This window comes from Varroa destructor, unplaced genomic scaffold, assembly GCF_002443255.2.
Source record: "Varroa destructor unplaced genomic scaffold, Vdes_3.0 BEIS01000001.1, whole genome shotgun sequence".
NCBI classification, from domain to species: domain Eukaryota; kingdom Metazoa; phylum Arthropoda; class Arachnida; order Mesostigmata; family Varroidae; genus Varroa; species Varroa destructor.
Genome location: NW_019211454.1, coordinates 66,423,809 through 66,436,420, shown reverse-complemented (window position 1 = coordinate 66,436,420; position 12,612 = coordinate 66,423,809). Strand labels below are relative to the sequence as shown.

The following is a 12,612-nucleotide window of genomic DNA, read 5'->3' as shown; positions in this document are numbered from 1 at the left end:
ACTAAACGATGCATTACACTTTTAGAAGGGGCCTTATGTTGAACTTTAAATTATTTTTATGCTCATTGGAACCTGCTATGAATTCGTTGGGTACTGATGCACAACTGTACCTTAAACTAGGGCCCGTTCAGTCCTTTTCGGATTCACTTGAAAAGATATTGACTAGCTGATGAAAGATAGCCCATTGAAATGAGCTCTTGGATGGAATGCTTCTGCTGAAGACTATCAATATTGCTGCAAAACGAAAATGCGCCTTCATTATATCCCTATAAAATAAAAATAATATGTGTCAGCGGATAAAAGCTACACGTTATCTTTGATTAGACAACTTGCGCCGTCAACGTGTGACACTAACCCATTTATCCGTCGTACAGAAAATAACTTATCAATAAGGCTATATGAGAGCAACTGGCCCTTCTACTGGTAGGGTTTTTTTTTGTTATTTCCGAGTAGTGTTTGGCGTTAATAGCTGTTTTTACATGTGAACGTTAAAAAATCCGAAAATCGACGCAGAGCATTTCGGCGTCCGGTTGTTAACTGCCTCAATGGTTTGCATCTAATATTGGGGATGTGTTAGTCTAAATACTGCCTGTAATGAAATTTGCAGAAAGGCTATCTGTAAGGTAAACAAAGCAATAAAATATAACGAAATCCAAATACGACATTTCAGACCGACACCCCGATACGTGTTCAATGTCTTCCGACGCAGAATACCCCGGCAACAGGTTCAGATCTAAGATAACTGTATTTCATTGCTTCTATGCGTGTTCAATCGAATTTTACCAGTCTTTTTAACTTAAAACTAAGTATTATATAGTCAGTTACCATCATCCGAAGCAGGCGGTTATTGCAATGACACTTATGCGCCGTAGTCGTGCGCGAAGTGATGCGTGTTACATAATCCCCTAGCGGCGAACAGCCCTGATTAATGGACTGTCGCTCAAAGTCTGCATGCTCTATGCTGGTGGGTAGCTTAAGCACAACTCATTTCGTTGAGTGGAAGAGGCAACCCTATTTCAGGCTGTTGGTCCCCACTTATGATAACCCTTGGTAAGATGGAATGTTACCCATATATTTATTGTTACCATCAGCCAAGGCTCTAATGAGGCTAGTTTGCACCTGGAAACATATGATACTACATCTAGAAGCCTTAATTGTCACCTGACTAGCTAACTGTCATTCACCACAGACAGAGAAACACCTTTCGTCTCAGTTTTGAATCACTCTTAGGACAGGGCTTTCGAAGAGTGATTTAAACTGCACTGAATAGTTCAGTTTTTATGCTCGCTACGGCCCCAGTCCGTTGTCATCCGGCTTTGAGCAGGGGCAAACGTCTAGAATTCGTACGAGGCCGTGATATTACAACATAGTTACCGAAATACGTAGGAAGGTCTGGTGAAAACTGTAGCTAGGCGCTTTTATCGTATATACAGGCGAAATCCAGCCCGCATATTACCGCATAATAAAATATTAAATAAGCTCTAGCGTACGTGGATTATCGACGCGTCGGCGTTAGTTAGGCCGTTAGGCCGAGCGATGCTAAAAGTCGCTGCTTAAAGTCTCGCTAACGACACATATGTACATACCGAATTTGTACAAACAAACAAACCTCTTCGTGTCCAGAATCGAGTTAGCTCATCACGGGCGATACGATATATCATTATGATTTTAGATTATACTCATATACTTAATATACACAAGTATATTTAGTACGGTGGCTACATAGATCGTTTCATTTGATGTTCACAGCCACCGTTCACCGTTGAAATTAAGCGAGTCCTCGCTATCGGCATAGCATAGCTACGTAGCCTCAGTACATCTGTTTATCTTTTTTATTTATAATCATTCATGAACCGGCCCAGACTGAGCTCTGGTCCAGCCTCATTCGGCCTGCCTATCCTCAGAGACCAATGGCCAACTAACGGCCCAGGACCAGTTTCGTGACGCCCCTACGGCGCAATTTCGCTGACCCGCTACTCGCTTCGTGATCTAAAGGTTGATTTCAGTTGGTTCTTGTTAACAAGCACGATGCTATAGAGTTCCAAGGATGGAACCGATACTGTTGGGACAAGGCGCACGCTAAGGCAACAAGCGATACCAGTCGAATTCAAGCTAATGTAAACGTTATCCGCTCCTATTTTTTCTAAATTTACACGAGGAACAACTCAGTCAGGGCTGCTGCTGGTCCAAGCCTGGGGAAGTGGAATGGGGGCGGTCGCAACGCCTGGTCTGTCTTTAAGCGTGCCTTTGAGGCCTCGCGATGTTCGCTGGCGACCTGACTACATACCATGCTTTTATAGGCCCTTGAACTGACTCGAAAAGTAAAAGCAGCAACTTGCTTGACGGGGTCTACCGATGTTATTTCTGATGTTGCCGTTGTTTGCTGAGGGGTTTAACCCGGGTCGTACAATCCTACCGTCGGTGCACTGCCAACGAGTACCTCGCTCGTTGTAAACGAGGCTATGGAAGTGATGAGAATGTTATCCGTTGCAGTCACTTGCTGTGGCGTCTGCTGCGTAGCGTGTGATCTGCTATTAGCACTAGCGTGCCGGTCTAGGATACAGCGTCTAGGCATAGACGTTCAAGAACCCCAGGGACGCAACCGATACTGTAGGAACAAGGCGTCCACTAAGGCAAGCAGTCAATCAATCGAGAAAGCTGTCTTTAATTCGAAAACAATGGAATGGACATAAACCTGGTCGGTTAAATGTGATCTTTGGCTATATCTGACCTAAACGACAGTTTCTGCAGGAACAAGGTACCATCCAGCTCCAATGTTAACCATAGCAGTCGCGCTAACAATCGCGCATAATTATCATTATAGCCTTACAGCGTGATCCAAATATGCTAATTAGCTCTATAGGTGGTTAACTTTATTGATTTTCGTTCAAGTTGAGCTCACTTTCACATTGATAGAGAATCAAGCTTCAATACCATATCCGGTACCACAGAGACGCGTATATTTTGCCCCATTTATTACTGTCCATAAGCGGCTTTCTGTAGTCCTTTCGCTGTGTCTCCCTCTTCATACTGTATTTCTGTCACATTGCCTGTTAAACGGTTAGATATTAATCGTATGGGCCTACATGCTCTTGTACCGCGAAACAGTGGCACCTACGACGGTGAAGCGTTGTGAATAGCTCTTATACAGAGGGTCTAAAGTTTGAGGTAGGAACAGAACCAGTGTACGAGTTTTGAATAGCTGGACGGGTCGTCGCCATGTCGTACGCGCGGCGTGTTCTGATGCCGCGAAGCTTTGACGAGAAAGAAGGGGCCGCCAAGCAAACACTAAATGAACGCAAGCGGCGTTCCGCGTGTACGACGGCATTTGCAGCGCTGGCATCAGCCGCGGGCAAGTCAGACGAGTACCGCGATTGTGTCCCAGGAAACAGTTAGTGTAAAGGACAGACAGAGAGGTAGTTTGCTTTGCTTTACCAGACGTGTATATATATACGCATACATAGAACTAGAACAGTGTTATGCTTGCTATCCATAACCGTATTTTCCATGCTTGTTTTTATCTCGACGTGACTTCGATCGGCCACAGGCAGATAAAGTACGCATTAGACAGCGAAAGCGATGAGCTGCGATGCTGCTCGTACGAACCCTAGATGAAACAGGGCGTAGGACCGGCAGGCACAACAAACCAACACTAACAATTTGCAGAAGCATAACAAAATGAAGATGGACAAACTAAGCTGAACCAGTGGCTACTAAGCAAGAAGCCAAGTTTCCACGATAGTGTGGTATAAAAGGAGCGAGTATGCGGCTTCGGATAGGTACGGGCTTGTAAAGAAAAACATTTAGCAGGTAATTGATATAGAGAATGGAATAGGCGCGAACTTTTTGTAGGGCAGCGTCGCCAACTTACAAATAAATTCCGCCAAAACAGAAGGACCCGAAGGACAGGAGTAAAGAACGCAAATGAAAGAAGATTTAAGAGCGTCGCACGTAGTGCGTTATGAGCGTCATGTTTCAACAAAATTAAATGCCAATGTAGTGGCAAAGTCAACATCGATAAAGTAAATACAACGGCTTAATGATTAAATGGATGTCATCTAAGGGTCTCACTGGACGCAGACCAGTTTTTTGATGTGATGCGGACGGCGCCAATGACAAAAGCCTTATGATTAAGTGATTGAATTTTTTCATCGTCGCAGTGCTGGTGATTCTATAAACAAAAATAAAGAAGCTTGGAATAAATGATGTCACTCTGTCTCCAGGGGTTTCTATCGTGCTAGATTGTTTATTTTGAATTAGTTGTTTCGCAGTGAAAATACCCAACTTGGCACGAAGCTGCACTGTCATTCTCTGTGAATGGCCGAAATTGCCTTTCTGTTTTCCTTGGTTCCCTTTCGCATTTTTTTTTTAGCCGACTTGTCGCCTTCTAGCCTGCAGAACCTTGCCACGTCCTGCTCCGGCCGACCCTGTTGATTGTGCCAAGTGACCTTTGCTCGATAGGGTCATTGCTGTTGAGCTGTTGCGAGTTTTTACATTTGTCCATCGTTCCTACTTCAAAAATGCACTTGCATACCAATATTATGCCATTCTTCAGAGATGATTATGCTAGCGCCAAATCCTAGAGATTGACATTAACCCGTGACAGGGTAGGTCTGTTCCTGATAATCTTAACAATAATTATTATAAGATGAGAGATTATAACTCTCATCTGCAAATAAGATTCTGATCTACATGGACTGGGGGCCATTTGATTGCAACATCCCGAAATATCAACCCCTAAACGCGAAGTGCGGGACAAGAAGGGCGAAATAGCATGCCCATAGTAGTTACGCACTAAATATTATATTAATGGAGTTGTTTTAGCTATTTATTTAATAAATGAGTTTATTTATACTACTCAAAAACCTGGCACAAATGGGTTATCATCCTGACGCTAGGGCTGGTCTTTGTCTTAGTGCCAATTTTTGAGCAAGATTTTACCCCCACCCCTTCATACTATAGTGTACTTTCGGGTCAACCCTACCAAGCTGCTCATTGGGTGGATACACACGTCAGGTATTTACCGACTTAGTTGGCTGCGTGATCAATGTAATCTATGAACAATAGCCTGCTGCTGGCCGCGCAGACGGCTAATGTCGAAACCAGTTTACCGAAAACGGTTTATGCCCTTGTTTCGGTGTAATGTCGACACTGGAAGACTGTTGTCACGTCTGGTGGCGCTGGCAGCGCCCCGGCAGCTGTGACAGCTGTCACTTAGCCACGCAGTCACCCAGTAACTCTGCATATAACGGACTTGATGGATGTATACGCTACGCACGTACATTGTTGAGCTGTGAACAGCTGGCTAAATGCGATGTACATTATTGCCCCTATAGAAGCACCCCTTACAGCCATCATTTGCGTGCATCTAGCTTGCATTCGGAGCGTGAGTGGACGCTAAAGTGAACGCATTCGAAGGTTTCACCGTGCTCGCCATAGTATCTGATTGATGACAAATAATTGAATCAGGTGCTTTTATAAATATAATGCCTTAAGTCTCACCCTGTCTTATGAATATAGAAATTGCACCAACACTGGCCATTGGTCGTTAATTATATTAACGATTTGCACGTCTCATGGTTGACTGATAATAAGTTGTTTAAGCTTTAAAACGTTTGGTCCTTTGTAAGACATAATGGCATACGCGAATTGTCTACAGGATATATCTAAATAATACTGTACATAATTCTTAAAAAGACCTTTTTATTTTTTTCATACGATCATTTTTGTAGGTTTTAGATCAAGTCAACAGCGATTCACTCAAAGTACTGGAAATTTCATATTAGTTACACATATATTCAGATAGAAATTACATACAGATTCAGCTGCCCTAGTTTGTTAGTTTGCATACAAAGTGCACATAATTACCGTTGCAAGTTTTATCGAACCTCTCGTTGTAGCCGATGGGTGAACGTTCAGTGGCGCCCACGTATAACCCGTACGATCTAATGGCAGAATTGTATAAAATGACCACGAACGCAAGCATAAATTGATAGTGCTGTAAGTACATATGGAATAGTCGCATCGCTGCCCCCAGGTCACGCCTGTTTAAATATAACCTTCCTTAAGGTCTTCGTTTAGCGGGTTTTGTTTTTCTTTTATCTGTTCCTCTTCGCCTTCGTACTGCCTGGAGCCTTACACATCTCAGTTCTAATTTCTCTATGCATTCGCGCCTCATCTTAACATTGTAGCTGGACTAATTCGTCGACACACGTTGCACAATTTTGCGTACGTCGTTTGTGGCGGCCACACAACGACGGCGCTCTAGTGGCTAGGAAGATTGCGGCGACGATGGTGGAAACAGTATCAGGTTCAAAGTCAAAGCCTACGAAGTGCCAGCACTTCAAGCTCTAACAGACATAATATATAATTAGACGCAGAGAATACTAGACGAAGAGTAGATGGCCGTTCAAAAGCAGTGATGGCAGCGGCGGACGGTCCCTCAAACGTATGACTGTCTTCTGTATTTATTCGCTCTCCGCTTGCTGCCGCGGCCATTCGGTATCCGCCTACTTCAACCATTCTATAGACAGGACCATAGTTAACAACAGTCAAACGCGGCAAACTGATCCCGAGTATGCTATTACAGATTCCTTCGCTGCTCGTAAATAAACTCTTCGATCCGCGACCAATTTGTAGTGCGTTACTTATAAGTGATAGCACCTTCAAGATGCTCCTGCCTCCGAAGAAACATTCTGAGGGTACTTCAACGCATTTACGTGCGTATTCAGCAGCGATGAAAAAAAGAGCCGCCTGTGGCGTCAGTGATGATTTAAATGATCTGTACAATCACATCAGCGACTGACTCTGATTCCATCAACGACTCACAATGTCTTCCATGTGGAAAAAAACCATAATCTTTATGCTCCGTATTAGAGAATTTACAGCTCCGTGTAATTTGCCTGTAATGTTAGATGGAGGATCATGAGCGGCTTTCATACTTTATCCGTCTTGTCATATTAAAGGGTCTGCGTACCTCCACGTCGCACCCAGCATACCTGAATGATGGCCGAACGGAGAGGATGTTCCTAAGCACAAGCGCTGCACAGATCCATCAAGCTTATTGTAAGACGAGAGTCTATCAGATGCACGCTTTAGTGACGTGCAGGTCGTACCATGTAGACAATAACAACCGTTTGATTTTGAAAGTTTTTACAATCAACACTCTGCTTTTACAATACATTATGGACATTTCAGCCGTCTAGCTTACAGCGTCGGTCTCTCATTGTGCTTTTTTATGCCCTGCTACGTGCGTATCACACAACAAGTTTTACGTAAATCTATATTCAATGAGATAAGCAGATGAAAAGTGATTTTACACCGTTTAATGGTACGAGATTAATCTCTATGAGATTTTCTGTCTCCGCTTTGAAAGAGTGCCCTTTACCGTCCAGCATCATCAGCTGCTATTATCGTTTCTTTTCTCTGTATGCATGTTTCAAGGACTGGGTGCCCGTTTGTACAGCCAGCACAACATAGTCACACCTTCGCAAGCAAAAATACCGGGTAATGGGTCCTTATCCAGCTGCAGCTTGGTTTGCCTAGTCCGTTTTTAAGCTTCGTTTCATCTGTGGCTGTGTGCACAAAATATCGAGACGTTCAGTAAATCACCGTGACACTCATCTTCATCACTGCCGTGGCTAAATGGACAGCATTACGAGCTATTTATGTTTATATGTAGTATATAATACAAGGTTGCAATGACGTCAGTCGACTTTGTTTACCATTGGTTGTCTCATAGGCAAGAGACCTGCGCAGTAAAAAAAATAATCTCAGCTCTACGAATGTTCTACTGTTATTGCTCGGGCCGCGACCCGTGCTCACGAGCCTTCAGTCGATATTGTCGACGCGTATTGCATGGGCCACCGTTACATAGGCAGAAGCTTGACAAAAGCTTGACTTGAAGTTACTCTAAATTATTTACGAGGTCGAAGTTAACTTAGTTCAACTCATTCGTGCACCTACCGTGATACCTCACCGACATCGTTCACGTAACAGCAGTCTGCTAGAACTAGACCGACCGAAGAACGTACTGCTAAATGAGACCAAAATTTTGTGCAATACTGCTCGGGAAAAAAACTGATATCGACTTGATTCCTTCAAGGTCTGTTGGCTCACCATCGGGCTAGGTTACATGAAGTTGTTTAGACATTTTGAAGATCCTCATAATTTTTAAGCTGCTCTACGATACAGCGTTATTGAAATTCAATTCGCTGATGGAAACTCCGATAAGTGCGCGACAAGGGTAGAGCTGAAGATATGCTCAAATTTAATGTTTAGGTTATACGCCAGTTGAGAATACTATCAAATTAACTGAATGAATTTAATCTCTGCCAGCTAACAGTTCAATATTAAAATTTGGCTTATGAATTTCTATATGCATTTTACTATGAGAATGTATAGATAAAATTTAAAAGTAGCTAGAAATTAGCTAAAAAATAAAAATCCTACTTTTGAGTGGCTTGTTTTGGCAGAGCTACAGAATAGACCTTAGGTCTTTGAGGCCTAAGTGTCCAGCGAGCTAAATGGTTATCTACCGTTATTAATTACGGTGTCATTTTAAGTTGCTCGAATATTAACGCTGATCCTATAAAACAGTCTAAACATTTCATATCTGAAATGGCGCATTATCTAGAACTGGCTATAGTGATTCACTATTTAAAGTGTAAGTAGATCCACCTAAATAGAGTGGATTCATTTAATCCTGAGATGAAATTGCGATAGCGTGCTAGAAACGAAAAGAAGCATTTTAGCAAATGAGTCCGTTCAAATTGTTGAATCACTTACTTTCGGCTCAGAGAAAGATTTACCATCATCTTTTGCTTGGCAACAACTTGCGCAGAGAACCGGGGAACGCGATATCTCCTGTCAACAACAAAAGACAATAATACATCTATCGATCTTAATTGGTCGGGAAGAAAACGTCACCAAAGATCGCGCCTATCAGTAATGGCACGTATTCCACCAATAAAACCATAACAGACGTATGAATTTTACAAATTATTGATATAATGTTGTATGTATTAGTGTCTAACGTTTATCGTAACAGACGTAAGTGTACTTTCCTACTTATTCACACGAGCACGTTCTATGCGACTGTTTCGCCTTCAGGAAATCCTCCTTCTCTAATCTAACACGGAAGGTGGTCCTGCCTCTCTATAATAATATGCCGTCGAATAGTTAGTGAAGGGGTAGACGTTTCTATAAATAAATACGACAGTGCTTGAGCGTACGCCAATGTTTACCAAAAACGGAGACTGTTTCGTTTCTAGCTGTGGCTGGTTTCTGCCAGGCGTTTGATGCCGGTCTTTGTGTACAGATGTGAGCACTAATCATGGCTTATACCGTGTTTAGCCTTCGTTGGATTTCCGCTTGTACCACCTTGGATGAGGGATTTGAAGTGCCTCTGGTACCAAGGTTAGGGTGGGAATAGGAAAGCAGGATTCAATTGAACACCTATGCCTTGCCCACCGTCCCACATGTCGTTTGCCCATTATCGTTGTGAAGGCGTAGTATTGCTTGGCTATCGGGATTCAATACGTTATTCATTCGTCTACTTTTGCCGCTACGAGGAGCACTTTCTGATGGACGCTATTGGTTGATCGTATAAACGATCACTGGAACTTTTTCCATAATAAATTTTCATCATTAATGCTAACTTATATTACTTATGATAACAAGTCGTAAAGCATAGTTGAGAGGCAAATCTAATCACTAAAAAGATTAGTGTGACCATGCTATCTCCGGTCGCATATAAATAACGCGTTTTTCGTGATATAATTGTGTTTGCTTTGCGAAAATCGGGATGGGGACACTGACTGTACATTTAGATTTGGCAGTAGTCTGAGTAAACAAGTCCAAAACAACCATATTGAGATCGTATATTTCGAGTAGGTACGGTACTTGAAGATTTTATGGGGACGTCGAAATTGCGTTCAAAACAGAATTACCGCGCTAAGAGAGTTTTGTGGAAAGGGCTATTGAGAGCACCCTAGAGTCAATAACACAGAAGAAAACCTACAATGTATATAGCCTACTGCTAAGTTTAATTTTTATTCTTTACTTGAAAATGTATAAAACTTTGAAAGCTCCAAATTATATGACGGTTCCGTGCAGACTATCATGGGAAGTGTCAATATAAGTATATCAAACGCTAAAGGAGTTTGAGAAAAAAACTTAGAAAAGCTTAGAGCTTTTTGTGTAAAAGGCTGCAATACGTGCTATCGTAGAAACTACAAAGTCAGCTTTTCTTTAAATTCGGCTTAAAAGAAGTTCAGATGAAAAAACAAATTACTTTATTCACCATTCTTCATAAAAAAACGGTAAGTTTTCTCAACTTCAATGTAGCTTTATATAGGGGCATTAACTGTTTTGCATTTACAGACAGTTGGCGAACAACATATCCGTACTCATCATCAAAGAATCAGCAATGTTTGCCTTGCCGCAAAAAGGTTGTCTATAGTGTATGTATCAGACACTCATAATGAAGACGCTGTACTCATAATACACTCCGAACAACCGCAATTGCGATCTAATGATGTGGATGAAGTTAGGGGGGGGGGGGGAATAGGAGATAGAAGGCATAATAAAGGTACTGACCCGTACAGGCAAACGAAGTCGGGCGCATTGATAAGGACGATATAAAGACGCCTCGTACGCTAGTAAATGTCTCTTGACTTGTCATGCAGGGCAATAGAATAAACAACGCGCAAGCCTTACGATTCTCTTCTACTCTTTCGCACCCTTCTACTGCGCTAAACTTTGCAGGACGTATTAACCTCGTTCCTGTCCTTTCGCATTTTTTTGGAAAGCTATTGCCTTTGAGGTAGCTGAGGAAGACTCCCATTCCGTTGTTCCCCAAGCAATTCGAGAATTGTTAAGCGTACAACGTAAAGCAGATTGGTGTAACGAGCATAACTGTGATGGGTACTCAGAGCGCATGAAGAGTTCAACTAGAAGTCCATATATGCTCGTCCTCAGAGTGTTCAAGGAGGCTACAGTTGCGTGTTACTAAACAGTCCCATTGTAACATTAGCCAGATAGTCTTTTGTGCGTATGTACTTGTTGCCCCCAGGCGAATTTCTGACTACTATATCCATTAAGCTAATCTTTGGTGCACAAGTGCATCTGCTAGTGCAGTGGTGACGGCGAAAGATTATGAACAGGCAACTGCGACTTGTAAGTCGTTGAGGCGTTAGCACAGCTTCTTCATAATAATCTTCAGCAGAAAGAAATATAATTTTAAAATACTTAGGTCTCTCAGCCCTGCTGGCGACGTTGTTACGCGAAGAACTATTTTACTGTCCTTACGAGCGGTGCCTTAGGACTGGCGCCGAGTAATCTAGCTCGAGCATATGTTATGTGAGTTATATCAGGTTACCCGATGGAAAAAGGCAATCTTATAACTCTCCAATGTCCAATGTTTTTAAAAAATGGCTTCGTTAGTAAGCGGACGAGTCGCGGCGGCCTAGCTTGAAGGTTACCCTCCCGAGAAATTACTCGATGTATATGCTGTGATGCAATTAATTGTGACTGGAAAAACAATATCCAATGTTCTTTATCTAACCAGGAAACCTCGTGCACATTTTAATAAGTATACGTAATCGACTGAACTTTAAAATGGCACAGTATAAAACAACTTAATTTACATATGACCGCTTTTTGCTCAAAGAAAGTTTTTTCTTTTACATTACAAACTGTTTTACTTACGTTATGCGAGACTTGTCATTAGTGAAAATTACCTCTCTCCAAAACAAGAGTCACTTCTAATATACACGGGTCTCCTATTGTCTTTTATGCAGTCGCTTCTCGAAGAATTATGGTGCATTTTTATTTAACAAAATATTCCTGAATATGGCTGCTGTATCGCCTGCTCAAAGACTGCGTTTATAGCCTGACAATATTGAGAAACTTTTCCCGATATAGGCACAAGTCGTACTAGGTTCTTTCGTACTAATTAAACTATCATACACACTGTGTTGTGTTTATTCAGCGCTATAGAACCTGTACGATGACCTGCTTAGCAGAACTATCGAGGTTACCTTCGCTTATCACGCTATTCCTCTTGACCGCAGTTCACGCTAAAGCTGAAAGCTCCCTACATATTTACGCAGTACTGATCGCCTCTAATAAGCAGCTATCGTTAAGTCATCGTAAAGGGGGCTATTCAAAGTCGTGCGAAGAACAAGAAGTGCCGTAATGATGCAGAAACTGTAACGTGATGCTACCTGATGCCGATGGTGGTCTTCCGAGATCTCAGCAAGCAAAAGGTTTTCCTAGCGCTTGTTTTAAGCATGGTGCATTCAAGTGGTGCCTCCGATGTCCATTCTCTTCGCTGAAGCTTTTTGACAGCTCCTCAAGGGTAAAGTTGGAGACGCAGACAAAAAAGAATGAGGATGGCGGAGGCAAGCTAGGTACAAAGCAAGCTGGCTGCGGGCTGCAATGAGGGATAAACGAAAGCAATAAGTTCTTATTGAATATGATTATTGGCTATAGGGAGACACCTGCGACAACAGCAAAAGCGCGAAAGGACGCGTCGATGATGATGAGTAGAGGTGGCAGGATGTACTCCTTGTGACCGAGTCCTCGTTCGTTTTCAGGCTACTGCGGCTA

At 42.4% G+C, this 12,612-nt stretch overlaps 1 protein-coding gene and 1 long non-coding RNA gene across 7 annotated transcripts in view; both read left to right on the top strand.

Annotated features, from left to right (window-relative positions):
- The window catches only part of LOC111243454 (teneurin-m-like), a 131,273-nt gene that overhangs the window by 33,852 nt on the left and 84,809 nt on the right, over positions 1–12,612 (top strand). The gene's annotated exons all lie outside the window — the stretch shown is intronic.
- LOC147758992 (uncharacterized) lies at positions 6,988–10,120 on the top strand. The gene is made up of 2 exons (XR_015318609.1): positions 6,988–7,249; positions 7,444–10,120. It is a non-coding gene; the product is annotated as an uncharacterized LOC147758992 (long non-coding RNA).